The sequence below is a fragment of the Schistocerca cancellata genome, chromosome 3, assembly GCF_023864275.1.
Source record: "Schistocerca cancellata isolate TAMUIC-IGC-003103 chromosome 3, iqSchCanc2.1, whole genome shotgun sequence".
Lineage (NCBI taxonomy): Eukaryota > Metazoa > Arthropoda > Insecta > Orthoptera > Acrididae > Schistocerca > Schistocerca cancellata.
The window spans coordinates 496,569,312-496,583,172 of record NC_064628.1 but is presented as its reverse complement, the minus strand read 5'-3'; positions in this window follow the sequence as shown (position 1 = coordinate 496,583,172).

The window sequence follows — 13,861 nt, the reverse complement described above, 5'->3', positions numbered from 1 at the left end:
TTATAGCAGGAAAAAGGCCTATCGTAATAGGAACAGATAACAACAGAAATATTTGCTTCTCATGCATGAATATGTGTTGCATTCTCTTGCTTCCGGCGGAGAAAGCTGCAATTACACACGTATTCGAAAGTATTTCTTAATAAATAGGATGTTGCTTACCTCAGGAAATCAGTGACATTCGGCTGTTTTTCCGTTTATTTCACGACCATTCAGTCTCTTGATAATTTACTAATCCTTGTAACACATAAATATAATAACTATTTCGTTAAGCAAGTAGAAAAATAAATAAAAACAAACGTTTATCATACCATTAGCTTTCTCAGCGATAGGGGCGCTGGTGTCAGCGAAACTGTCAGTCGCTAATAATTTTTATAGCAATGGGTGTCCCGACCGTGCATGTTAGACTGTGACTGAGCGCAGGATGGGTGGTGTGGCCAGACTCATGGTCTTATTGGTCATTGCTGTGGTAGTTGTCCCGTAAACAGCTGTCAGTCCCTTTGTTTTTCTGCGATAGGAGTGGCGTTTCTTAATCTTTTTGGTAAGTGAAACTCTTTTTAATGTTCACTTTTATCGTGGAACCCTCGTTCATTTCTGTAGTACGTTTTTAATGTGTCGTTATGAGCCACAAAAGATAATTACTTTAAATAATGTTTATTTGCTCCAAAAAGTGATTTCAAAATTAGTCCATACTTTCTTGAAGGGACTTAAAATAACATAAATCACACTATTAAATTTAAATTTTAATGAAGTGTATGGTACAGGTTCTTATTTTCACATATATACTTAATATCAGGCTTCACGAATGAAATTTGGTGCCGGCCGGAGTGGCCGTGCGGTTCTAGGCGCTACAGTCTGGAGCCGTGCGACCGCTACGGTCGCAGGTTCGAATCCTGCCTCGGGCATGGATGTGTGTGATGTCCTTAGGTTAGTTAGGTTTAATTAGTTCTAAGTTCTAGGCGACTGATGACCTCAGAAGTTAAGTCGCATAGTGCTCAGAGCCATTTGAACCATTTGAAATTTGGTTTCTCATAACAGGTTCGGCACTAAGTCCGTTGCAGTATTTATTTTCTGTTATAACATAAATTTAGTCACTTCAAAAAGTTTCTAGACTGTATTAAAACCATTAGTTTTTATAGTTTTAATAGTTCAGGTCTTCTACAGTTTACCCCCACCTCAGCACAACGCGTAGAACCTTCATACAACTACGTGAAACTGTCAGAAAAGTCCCTCTTTCGGAAGTTGTTCAACTCACGTGTCACAATGGCTTTAATGTGGGTTATGTAGTCAAAGCGTTAACCCTCAATGTGAATTTATGCTCTTTGTCGTTTTATGTTAGGTTCATATTGACAACACCAAGTCTTGTCACCCGTTATGGTTGTTTTTTTTTTCAGAGAAGAATTGCCCGCCTGTTCAAATGGTTCAAATGGCTCTGAGCACTAAGGGACTTATTCTCTGAGGCCATCAGTCCCCTAGAACTTAGAATTACTTGAACCTAACCTACAGATATCACACACATCCATGCCCGAGGCAGGATTCGAACCTGCGACCGTAGCGGTCGCGCGATCCCAAACTGTAGTGCCTAGAACCGCTCGGCCACCCCGGCCGGCTCCCGCGTTTTGTATCTCAATCAAGTCGCGAGAGGCCTACGCGTTCACGTGGCGTTGTTATTCTTCGGGAATCAAGGTGTGCAGGACGAACTTCGCAAACACATTTCTCTTCTTCAAAACATTCTGGAAGACGTTCTTAATACTTCATATAAGGAAGTAGTAGCTCCATTGTGACCTGTGACATAATAAGATTGACACACTACGGCAAGACATCCAATACCTAAAACTACCTGTTCTCAACTGACTGACTGAATGCAAACCTGGTGTTGACGTTAATTTTGTTAGTCCAAGCTGCCACTGTAGTTTATACGCCAGGAATAAAATCTATCTAGGAATTTCTGGACGGACGGTGTGTATGTACGGGGAATAGGCAAAATAATGTGAACAGTGGTAGTAATGGAATGGCTGTGTTTGACGGTCAACAGCGCAGGTAAGGCACGTGTCACGCTGGACTGCGCGTGTTCAGTACGGACTAGGCATCAGTGCAGGTTGTTTACGAGTAGTGCACACCGTATTTACATTAAGAGGCTGGGGTCGACGTGCAATGAAATACCTAACAGAGTTTCAAAGAGGGCATATTGTGGGGCCCCGATTAGCTGGAGCAGCAGTAACCAAGACAGCCAACTTATTGAATCTTTCAAGAGCAACTGTTTCAACAATCATGACAGCATACACAAAACATGGAAAGACATCATCGTGTAAACGTAATAGTGGACGAAAATCAAAACTAAATGACGCTAACACGAATCGTGCCAAAACAACACAAAACTATGGCGGCTAAAGTGACTGCAGAGCTCAAGAGCCATGTTCGAGATCACGCTTCTATCGACGCTATCCGCCGAGAACTCCATAAAGCGAATATTCATGGACGAGCTACTATACCGAAACCGACAATCAATGCAAGGAAGCGTAAAACATGGTGTCAGGAGCATAAATCCTGGACGGCTGATCAGAGGAAACACGTCATATGGTCCGACCAGTCAACGTTTTCGTTATTTCCAACATCGGGCCGGGTTTACGTCTGGAGAAGGCCAAAAGAAGCCTACAATCCTCATTGCTTGATTCCAACGGTTAAGCATGGAGATGGAAGTGTGATAGCGTGGGCAACCATACCATGGTATTCTGCTGGTCCCATTATTACTTTCAAAGGCCAGGGGTTACAGCCAACGATTATGTGAATATTTTAGGTGATCAGATGCACCCCTTGATTCAAATGTTGTTCCCCAACAATGCTGGTCCCATTATTACTTTCAAAGGCCAGGGGTTACAGCCAACCATTATGTGAACATTTTAGGTGATCAGATGCACCCCATGATTTAAATGTTGTTCCCAACAATGATACCAGGACGATATTGCACCCATTCACACAGCCAGGACAGTACAATCGGGGTATGAGGAGCATGAAACTGATTTGCAGCGTCTTCCCTGGCCAGCACAGTCCCCGGAATTGAACGTTGTCGAAACCTTGTGGGCGGTACTGGAGCGCAGACTCCGGAGCAAATTTCCGCCTCCCTCGTCGCTAAAAGAGTTAGAAGAGGTTCTGATCGAAAAGTGGCATAACGTTCCATTGGAGACCATACAATCATTATATGCCAGTATTCCAAGAAGAATCGCAGCTGTATTACGGGCAAACGGGATTTCAACCCCTTATTAGTAAGCCATTCCCAAGTAAGTGCAGGTGTTCACATTATTTTGCCTATCCCCTGTAATTGCAAAAGGTTAAAGTACCAAATCAGCCTTCTGCAACAATTGAAGTTATTCATCTTTAAAACTGCATAACAATTCCAACAGCAGCATTAATTTAACTTTTTCTTCAAGCGATAAATCAGGTGTTAGTTCAATAAAACTTTCATATTGTTCTGTTGAATCGATCGAATGTCATGTGCATTGGCATATTATCAACCGCCTCCTCTACTAACAAGCTTTTTATTGTTGGGTAGGAACCAGACTCATGTCAGGTTGCCGTCTGGTCTCTAATAAATACAGCAAAGGTTCACTGTAGAAGTCGCATCCTTCCCGACTATCCAAATGAGTAGTAGAAAGCGAGATTTAGTTGTGCTTCTTTTCTCCAATTTTGTGAAGTTTTAAATTATCAGTCTTGTTAGGTACTTTCTTAAATGTTATGAAAAAGACGCGTAACGTTAGCGGAATCGTAGAGGGACCTACATTCAACCTCTGGGTTCCGCATAACTCAGTTCAAGGAACATTGATCTAGAGCACAGGTTCCCACGCCTTCCTCGTACATCAACCCGCTGTATCGAATGAAAAAAAAAGTTACTCGCCACAGCTTTTAAGAAAAACAACACGCTGATTCCCGTTCCTTAAATCAATAAGATAACTCCCAGTTTCCCAGCATTTTAGGGTCATTGCACAGCTTTTCTTACAGTGATTCGATGGTGTTCCTCTTGGGTGACGAGTGCTATGCACGCTATCTGACAAGAAAAGTGAAGCACGCAGAAGAGGAGCAGAACACTAAATGAATCTTCACGGGTTGAGAGTGCATATGATGTTGTTTCACTCATTACAAAATCGTATCAGAGATATAAAGAACATAGTGGTATGAACCTATTTATCAGTATGATGTACCCCCTATGGTAGTGGTTACCAACCTTTCTTAGACCATTACCCCTGATTAGCTAGTACCCCCGCTCTTCCCCCTGCCGCCTGTTGCCCTGCCCCCACTCTCCCCCACAATATCACCAACTTTAGCACCTAAGTTATTGTCGAATGAAAGTCTTTTCTTGGAACACCTTTATTTTTAAAATTATCAAAGATGAATGAGACTTTGTGTGTGTGTGTGTGTGTGTGTGTGTGTGTGTGTGTGTGTGTGTGTGTGTGTTAGAATGAATGACGAAGGAATAGTGCTACCCACAACTGCTCGGATAAGAAAGGTAACTATCGACAATAAGGGTAGACACTTGTTACAAAACATACTTCCCTGCATTACTCCTCTCCATTGCGGCACTTACTTGACCTCCACATTGGAACATCATTTCACACCAACTAAGTTAAAATGTGTGCACTATAGTTACTACTCGTAAATCATTACTTTTGCTGCATTCCTTATTTCTAAACTGGCAGAAATTGGAAGACATCAGGCTGTTAATGCTTTTTGTCTGACCACAGCCACTAAAAGTCATAACAATAATAATACTGTGTAGAGCACTATAGTAGCCATTGTGTCGTGTTGTCAATCAATTCATTTATCTGTTTCGAAGCAAATAATGAAGCAATTTCTGGATTACAGCAGGTACTATCTACAGCTTGGAGAACACATTTTCTTGAGATAGCATTTGTTACATATATTTCTCACTAATGTTATCAGCAGTGCATGGGATAAAGCACAATATATGTGCGTAGTGGGTGGACCATGTGGCGAACATGTAACTTCCACCGCATTAATGCTTGTAATTGAGAAAAAGTAATTATTGATAACTTATGTAATAAATAATAGAGTCTTACAAAATTGTAATAATAGCAATGATATTTTGAAAATAATTTACTTTAGTCATTAAAACAGAATCGAATCGTATGGTTTTTACCGCTCAGAAAATTTCATTTTACCCCTCAGGGGGTAATTAGCCCCTGGTTGTGAACCACTGCTCTGTGGCCTGGATGCGAGCACTGATTCAGTTCGGAATGGTATCATAAAGCAGTCTTATCCTATCCTGCGGCAAGGTGGTCCACAACTTTTGTAACTGGTCCTTCATATCCTAGATAATGGCACTGGGACACAACTGACGTCCGAGCTCGTCCCTCATATTTCTTATTGAGGACAAATCTGAGGATCTAACTAACCACAGAAGTGCCTCAACATCATGCAGGTCATAGAGATGTGTGCCATGTTTGAACGAGCATTGTCCTGTTGAAAAGTTGCTCCGCGATAGAGTACCATGACAGGTCACATGTGGGGACGCAGGATGTTCTTGTCATACTGCTGTGCTGTCACAGTTCCCTCAATCACTACCAGCCGTGAACTGAAATCATACCCGATGGTTCCCCATACCATGATGCCAAGACTACCTACAGCCGTCAAGAATGGAACCTCTACCTAGGTCGCCGCCATACGACCAGTATCCGAGATGGTCATCCGGAGTAGTGCTGAACCGTAATTAATCGCTGAACACAATGCGACGACATTCATCAACTGTCAATGATTCCTGGTCATGGCATCACTCCAAACACTGCCATTTGACGTGCGGTGTTAACGGCAGCCTACACATGGAACGGTAATTTCCTATTACAGCCGCTGCTGGTCTCCGACCAGTGGTGTGGGATGGCACAGTGTATTGCCGGGAACCCATTACTTGTTCTCGGACGGCAAGCGCAGATATGAATGGGTTACGATGTACTTGGTGCACAATATGGTGATCCTCCATTGCAGTGGTCAGACGTGGATGCCTGGGACCTTGACGGCGACTACGCCTGCCTTCACGTTTTCATGCAGTCCAGCATTGAGTCACTGTCACTTCCGAACGCCCCACAATTCTAGATACTACACGATTCGACCAACTGGCCGAATGAGGCTCCTTTCAAATTCTGTCAGGTGTTGATCAAACTGTCTCACACGATTATGTGGCATCTCCTCGTCCTTCACAGTGATTGTTCGACATATGACACCGTTCAGGACCCTTATTTACCGTCCCAGGCCTGGTAACAAAACCAAATACGAAAAACACCAGTGCACTCCGGTGGTCATTCTACCTGTCACAGAGATTTGCAACTCTACTCATTTACCCACCTCCGACGACGTGCGCGTGTACGACGTTACATTGACACACGACGATGCTTCCTGAATGCTTCACATCTTTGGTTGGGGACCAACTTTTTGAAATAACTATATTAAAATATGTTAAGGAAATTGGTGTATTACTCAAAAATGATTAAGTAACACATTTTATTAAAAAATAAGTACTATTAGGGAGAGGCCTGACCTTGATGCAGTGGTGACTATTTTTTCGATATTTTGTGTCATATATATTATTCCCAATCTTAAATCGGCAAGTTTCGCTACTGAAAATCTATTTTCTGATTACACAAAATCCCCTTTCTCCTTTGCTATAACCCATAAAGCTGGATATAATACTGAAATTTACCTTTGAATCCAAAATTCTTTTCATCCATTTTTTAATGTCAGTTTTAATTCTTGATTTGTTGACAGTACCTATCAGTTCCTTCTATAACGATAATTTTAGTATTTGTGGGATTGGTAAAGGTTCTAGTACATATAAGGGATAATCATTTTAAGGATATCATGAAATCTATTTCTAAAGCCTACCTAGAGTACTTACGAATACTGGTAGTATGCTAGAATGTCATCATCATTTATTTCCAAAAAATAAATATTCGGAAAGTGATAGGAATGCCTCCGACCTAAGTTTTGTTTGTACAAGGCAACGCAGAAACAGTTGCATTTACATTGACCAAATTCAAATGATCGCGTTGCAGTTGTAGATTCACTTTTAATTCGCTTTAATCTATTATATAAATCAGTGGAATAAGGTATATCATTCTGAATTTTCAATAAATTCATTCTCAAGGAATCATTTTTGTTTTAAAGAAAGGTCGTACGCAGGTAACCTTTGGCAGTAAACGAACTCCTGAGCGCAATAATAAACGATTGTAATCTCTGTCACTTAAACACTTACATTTCTATTGATGACAATACGCATTTTATGTCGGGAAACTCAATGTGTCATTTATGTTTTGAAGATCATGTCGCTGAGATGTTGGCTATTTAGGTTTATGCATGATTCCAACTGTTCAGAGCAGCATCTATTGACATCTAACGTGGAATACGAACCACTTCCTCCTCGACTGTCATGTTCAGATCTTCAAGATATTGTGCTAGTTAACATATACTGTGGACGTGAAATGTGCTCACAAAGAGAAATAAGATAAGCTTAGACTAGGAAAGCCAGGAAGCCACGGAAGATGGTCATGAACCTGGAGATAATGTGGTCTGAAAACTGATTCTGTGAGAAAGCCATTGAATTACGTACGCAGCTGCGCCATCTCGTTGAAAGCTTTCTCTCCTCATTGTCCAACTGCATTCTCGGAGTTCTGAGAAGAACGAGGTTAGGAGCATCGCAGTGTAGCGCACGGCTCTGTATCGCAGACACCAGTTAACTCGCTCGACGTATTCGGGCGTATGGCCTGTGTTGACAGCACCAGGTGGCTTCTTCTTCTTCCTTACGGAGCCACTTGTGTTGATGTTGTCAGCCCAACTAAAAATGGTGCAGCGGTCTGGAATAGTTTGGCGAACGGGAATATTAAAACTGGTACAAAATTACGTTGTTCCTGCCTCACAGAGTGAACTTACGATGCTTCACGTTCAACGGCATCGCGACAGCTAAATTTCCATATCTGATGGACACAGCGAGGCCCCCCTCCACTTTCTGAGGCCAATCGCTCGGCCGAACTACCCAACACAAAAACGTGCGATTTCCGTGACGCACCCGAATAATAGGGCTCCAGCTTATTTCGGTCACATTGTTGGAGATGCACTGGCTATTATCTTTGATAGTATATCGCTAGATGGGGGAGGACCAATTCCATGGTCTGCATCTCACCACAACCTCAATCCTTCGGATTAATGTCAGTGGCACCACCGATAACAATTACTATATATACTGCAAAATCCTAACGCGAAAACAGTTCATGAAAGTGCGGATGTTTGAAAGCAAGCCACCACAAGTCTAGTTTGTGCGCTGTGGACGGAAAAATGTTACACTGCTGTGTTGATTAGGTAACCAAATGGCGGAACAAGGGACTGGGGAGGGGTGGTGCCTCTCGCGACGGTTGTCCGCCATGTATCCCACAGTCTTGTTCATTTAGCGCTGGTGACGGACGACACGAATGTCCTTTTAACAGGCTCCCCCTACCAGGTGTTGAAACAGTGCTTTGCTTTCCTGTAGCATCATAAGGGTGTGTGCGATGAAACGGCAGAGAAGAGTTTAGGAACTATTTCAGACTGTTTTGCAATGTTTCGTATCCGCCGAGCCAAAGACTACACTCCTGTCTTACACCTTTTTAATGCAAGCACTTCGTTCTTGGTCTTACACTCTAATTATTTCCACCGAGCGAGGTGGCGCAGTGGTTAGCACACTGGACTCGCATTCGGGAGGACGACGGTTCAATCCCATCTCCAGCCATCCTGATTTAGGTTTTCCGTGATTTCCCTAAATTGTTTCAGGAAAATGCCGGGATGGTTCCTTTGAAAGGGCACGGCCGATTTCCTTCCCCATCCTTCCCTAGTCTGAGCTTGCGCTCCGTCTCTAATGACCTCGTTGTCGACGGGACGTTAAAACACACTAACCTAACCTCTAATTATTTCCTCTTGGCTCTTGTACATTTTGCATATTACCTGTCCCTTCTTATAGCTTACCCTTATTTTTCTCAGAATTTCGAACATCTTGAAACATTTTACACTGTCGAACGCTTTATCCAGGTAGACAAATCCTATAAACGTGTGTTGATTTTTCTTCAGACTTGCTTTCATCATCATCTCCAACGTCATAACTGCCTCTCTAGTGCTTTTACCTTTCCCAAAGCCAAACTGATCACCATCTAACACATCCTCAATTTTCTTTCCGATTCTTTTGAACATTATTCTTGTCAGCACCTTGGATTCATTCAAGCTACACAGCAACGTGAATAGTCGTTTTGCTGTCACATCTCCCCCCCCCCCCCCTGTCCCTTCTCCTTGTCAGTGTTTTCATCATATTCTTTTCCTCTCCGATTATGTGCAGAACCTTCTCCCTCCCCCCCCCCCCATGATTATAGAAATTCTGATGGGATGTCATCTATCCCTTCTGCCTTATTTGATCTCAAGTCCTCCAAGGTTCTCTTAAATTCTGATTCTCATACTGGATCCCCTGTCTATTCTAAATAGATTCCTGTTTCTTCTTCTACACTCCTGGAAATGGAAAAAAGAACACATTGACACCGGTGTGTCAGACCCACCATACTTGCTCCGGACACTGCGAGAGGGCTGTACAAGCAATGATCACACGCACGGCACAGCGGACACACCAGGAACCGCGGTGTTGGCCGTCGAGTGGCGCTAGCTGCGCAGCATTTGTGCACCGCCGCCGTCAGTGTCAGCCAGTTTGCCGTGGCATACGGAGCTCCATCGCAGTCTTTAACACTGGTAGCATGCCGCGACAGCGTGGACGTGAACCGTATGTGCAGTTGACGGACTTTGAGCGAGGGCGTATAGTGGGCATGCGGGAGGCCGGGTGGACGTACCGCCGAATTGCTCAACACGTGGGGCGTGAGGTCTCCACAGTACATCGATGTTGTCGCCAGTGGTCGGCGGAAGGTGCACGTGCCCGTCGACCTGGGACCGGACCGCAGCGACGCACGGATGCACGCCAAGACCGTAGGATCCTACGCAGTGCCGTAGGGGACCGCACCGCCACTTCCCAGCAAATTAGGGACACTGTTGCTCCTGGGGTATCGGCGAGGACCATTCGCAACCTTCTCCATGAAGCTGGGCTACGGTCCCGCACACCGTTAGGCCGTCTTCCGCTCACGCCCCAACATCGTGCAGCCCGCCTCCAGTGGTGTCGCGACAGGCGTGAGTGGAGGGACGAATGGAGACGTGTCGTCTTCAGCGATGAGAGTCGCTTCTGCCTTGGTGCCAATGATGGTCGTATGCGTGTTTGGCGCCGTGCAGGTGAGCGCCACAATCAGGACTGCATACGACCGAGGCACACAGGGCCAACACCCGGCATCATGGTGTGGGGAGCGATCTCCTACACTGGCCGTACACCACTGGTGATCGTCGAGGGGACACTGAATAGTGCACGGTACATCCAAACTGTCATCGAACCCATCGTTCTACCATTCCTAGACCGGCAAGGGAACTTGCTGTTCCAACAGGACAATGCATGTCCGCATGTATCCCGTGCCACCCAACGTGCTCTAGAAGGTGTAAGTCAACTACCCTGGCCAGCAAGATCTCCGGATCTGTCTCCCATTGAGCATGTTTGGGACTGGATGAAGCGTCGTCTCACGCGGTCTGCACGTCCAGCACGAACGCTGGTCCAACTGAGGCGCCAGGTGGAAATGGCATGGCAAGCCGTTCCACAGGACTACATCCAGCATCTCTACGATCGTCTCCATGGGAGAATAGCAGCCTGCATTGCTGCGAAAGGTGGATATACACTGTACTAGTGCCGACATTGTGCATGCTCTGTTGCCTGTGTCTATGTGCCTGTGGTTGTGTCAGTGTGATCATGTGATGTATCTGACCCCAGGAATGTGTCAATAAAGTTTCCCCTTCCTGGGACAATGAATTCACGGTGTTCTTATTTCAATTTCCAGGAGTGTATTACATCACACTTATCTTCCCCCCTTCATTGTACTCTTTCAACCTATCCGCTCTTTCCTCTGCATTTAATAGTGAAATTTCAGTTGCGCTCTTAATGTTACCATCCTTGCTTTTAATTTCATCGAAGGTTGTTTAGACTTTCCTATATGCTCGGCCAGTCCCTCGATTTCTTCACATTTTTCATGCAGCCATTTCATCTTAGCTTCCCTGCACTTCCTATTCATTTCATTCTAGAGCGACTTGTGTTTCTGTATTCCTGAATTTCCCTGAGCATCTTAGCTTCCCTGCACTTCCTATTCATTTCATTCTAGAGCGACTTGTGTTTCTGTATTCCTGAATTTCCCTGAGCATTTTTGTACTTCCTTCTTCCATCGACCAGTTGAAGTATTTCTTTTGTTACCCATTGTTTCTTTGCAGTTACCTTCTTTGTGCCTATGTTTTCTTTCCAACTTCTGTGATTGCCCTTTTTATAGATGTTCGTTCCTCTTCAACTGTACTGCCTACTGAGCTATTCCTTATTGTTGTAGCTATAGCCTTAGAGAGCTTCAAGCGTATCTTGTCATTCCTTAGTACTTCCGTATCCCACTTCTTTGCATATTAATTTTTCGTGGCTAATCTCTTGAACTTCAGCCTACTCTTCATCACTACTACATTGCGATCAGAGTCTATATCTGCTCCTGGGTATACCTTAAAATCCAGTATCTGATTTCGGAAACTTCTCGTATCACTCGGCCTTTTCCAAGTATACCTCCTCCTCTTGTGATTTTTGAACAGATTATTGGCTATTACTGGATGAAATTTATTATAGAACTCAATTAGTCTTTCTCCTTCCTCATTCCTTGTCCCAAGCCCATATTCTCCTATAGCTTTTTCCACTACTCTTTTCCCTACAACTGCATTCCAGTCCCCCATGACTGTTAGATTTTGATCTCCTTTCAATATCCTCATATACTTTCTCTATTTCTTCATCTTCAGCTTGCGACGTCAGCATGTATACCTGAACTATTGTTGTCGGTGTTGGCTTGCTGTTGACTCTGATAAGAACAAGCCTATCACAGGACTGTTCACAGCAACACACTCTCTTCTCTACCTTCCTATTCATAACGAATCCTACTGCCATTATACCAGTTTCTGCTGCTGTTGATATTACCCTATACTCATCTGACCAGAAATCCTTGTCCTCTTCCCATTTAACTTTCATGAGCCTACTATATCTAGACGGAGTCTTTGCATTTCCCTTTTCAGATTATATATCTTCCCTACCACGTTCAAGCTTCTTACATTCCACGCCGGGACTCGTGGAACGTTATCCTTTCGTTGGTTATTCAATCTTTTTCTCATAGTCACCTCCCATTTCTCAGTCCTCTCCCACAGATCTGAATAGGGGGCTACTCTAGAATATTTTGCCAATGGAGAGATCATCATAACACTTTTTCAGTTACAGACCACATGTCCTGTGGATACACTTCATGTATCTTTAATGCAGTGGTTTCCATTGCCTTCTGCATCCTCATGCCGTTGATCATTGCTGATTCTTCCGCCTTTAGAGGCAATTTCCCATCGCAAGGACAAGAGAGTGCCCTGAACCTCGGTCCGCTCCTCCGTCCTCTTTGATAAGGTCGTTGGTGGCATGAGGGTGACTTATTACACCGGAAGTCTTCGGCCGCCAGTGCTCATAATTAATCAAAATTTACGTAGTGGCAGGTTTCGAACCTGGGACCAACGGCGTTTTGATTACTAACCAAAGCGAGTGCATGTGTAGACAGCATTATCAGAAAAATAATGCTCTACAGATTAAATTCCATAACTTTTGATACGTACTCTAACACGTAATCAACTGAACCAACAAGTTGCGTGGTTTAAAAGCTGCTTTATAGAAGAAATGTGATAGGGACAAAGTGTTTGGACAACAGTGCCTAAATTCTTAAATTCATTTCTCTTAATGGTGCAGCTGTTTATACGAGGGGCGTTCAATAAATAATGCAAAACTTTTCTTCTTATTCCGTACTCTTTTGGAGACAAAAACCTATCTTTAAACATAATCTCCGTTCAATTCGATGGCCTTACGCGACCTCACTGGAAAGGCCTGTACGCACGCATGGTACTTCACACCTGGCTGACGTCGGAGCCAACATCATGCTGCATCAATAACCCCCATCATCCATCTACTGCTTCCCGTGGAGTGCATCCTTCACTGGGTCAAACAGATGAACGTAGGAAGATGCGAGGTCCGTGCTGTAAGGTATATGAGGAAGATCAGTTCAGTGAAGAGTCCCAGACGACTGTCGCAATGAATTTACTGGCTGAGAGTGCGGATTTGAACTTTTTCTTCAGAGGAGAGGTCATGTGGGCCACTCAATGGATTGCCGTTTTGTTTCCAGGTTGGAAAGATGAACTCATTTTTCATCGACTGTGACGATATTCGTCAAAAAATTGTCACAATCAGCCTTGCAACGAGCAAGCAACTCCGCACTGGTGATCCTTTGTTACTCTGTATGATCTTCAGGCCTGGATTCTAGGGAGGGGAGGGGGGGGGGGGCAAACCGGGGTATGTGGAAAAAAAATAGTTGTTGCATCCAGCGCGCATTGGTCTATCGATTATTCATATGATTTTGAAACCCATCCCAGTTGGTTCTTTAATATTTTTGAACACATTCTAAATTGATTTCCGAACTAATCATAAGTTGATTTTTGAATGCGTGCATAGTGTACGTGACGTCTCTGCCAGGGAAATCACCGTCACATCTAGGAATAAAAACTTTCCCTTAGAGAACGGGACGGGGCTATACGAGCTGGGTCGAATGAACCCGAACCGGCGAATGCGAATCGCTATTTGTTTATGTCGTTGATTGGGTATGAAAATGATCAGTGTTGTTACAATTATTAACGAAATCGATGATTCTGCCTATCAGAGTGG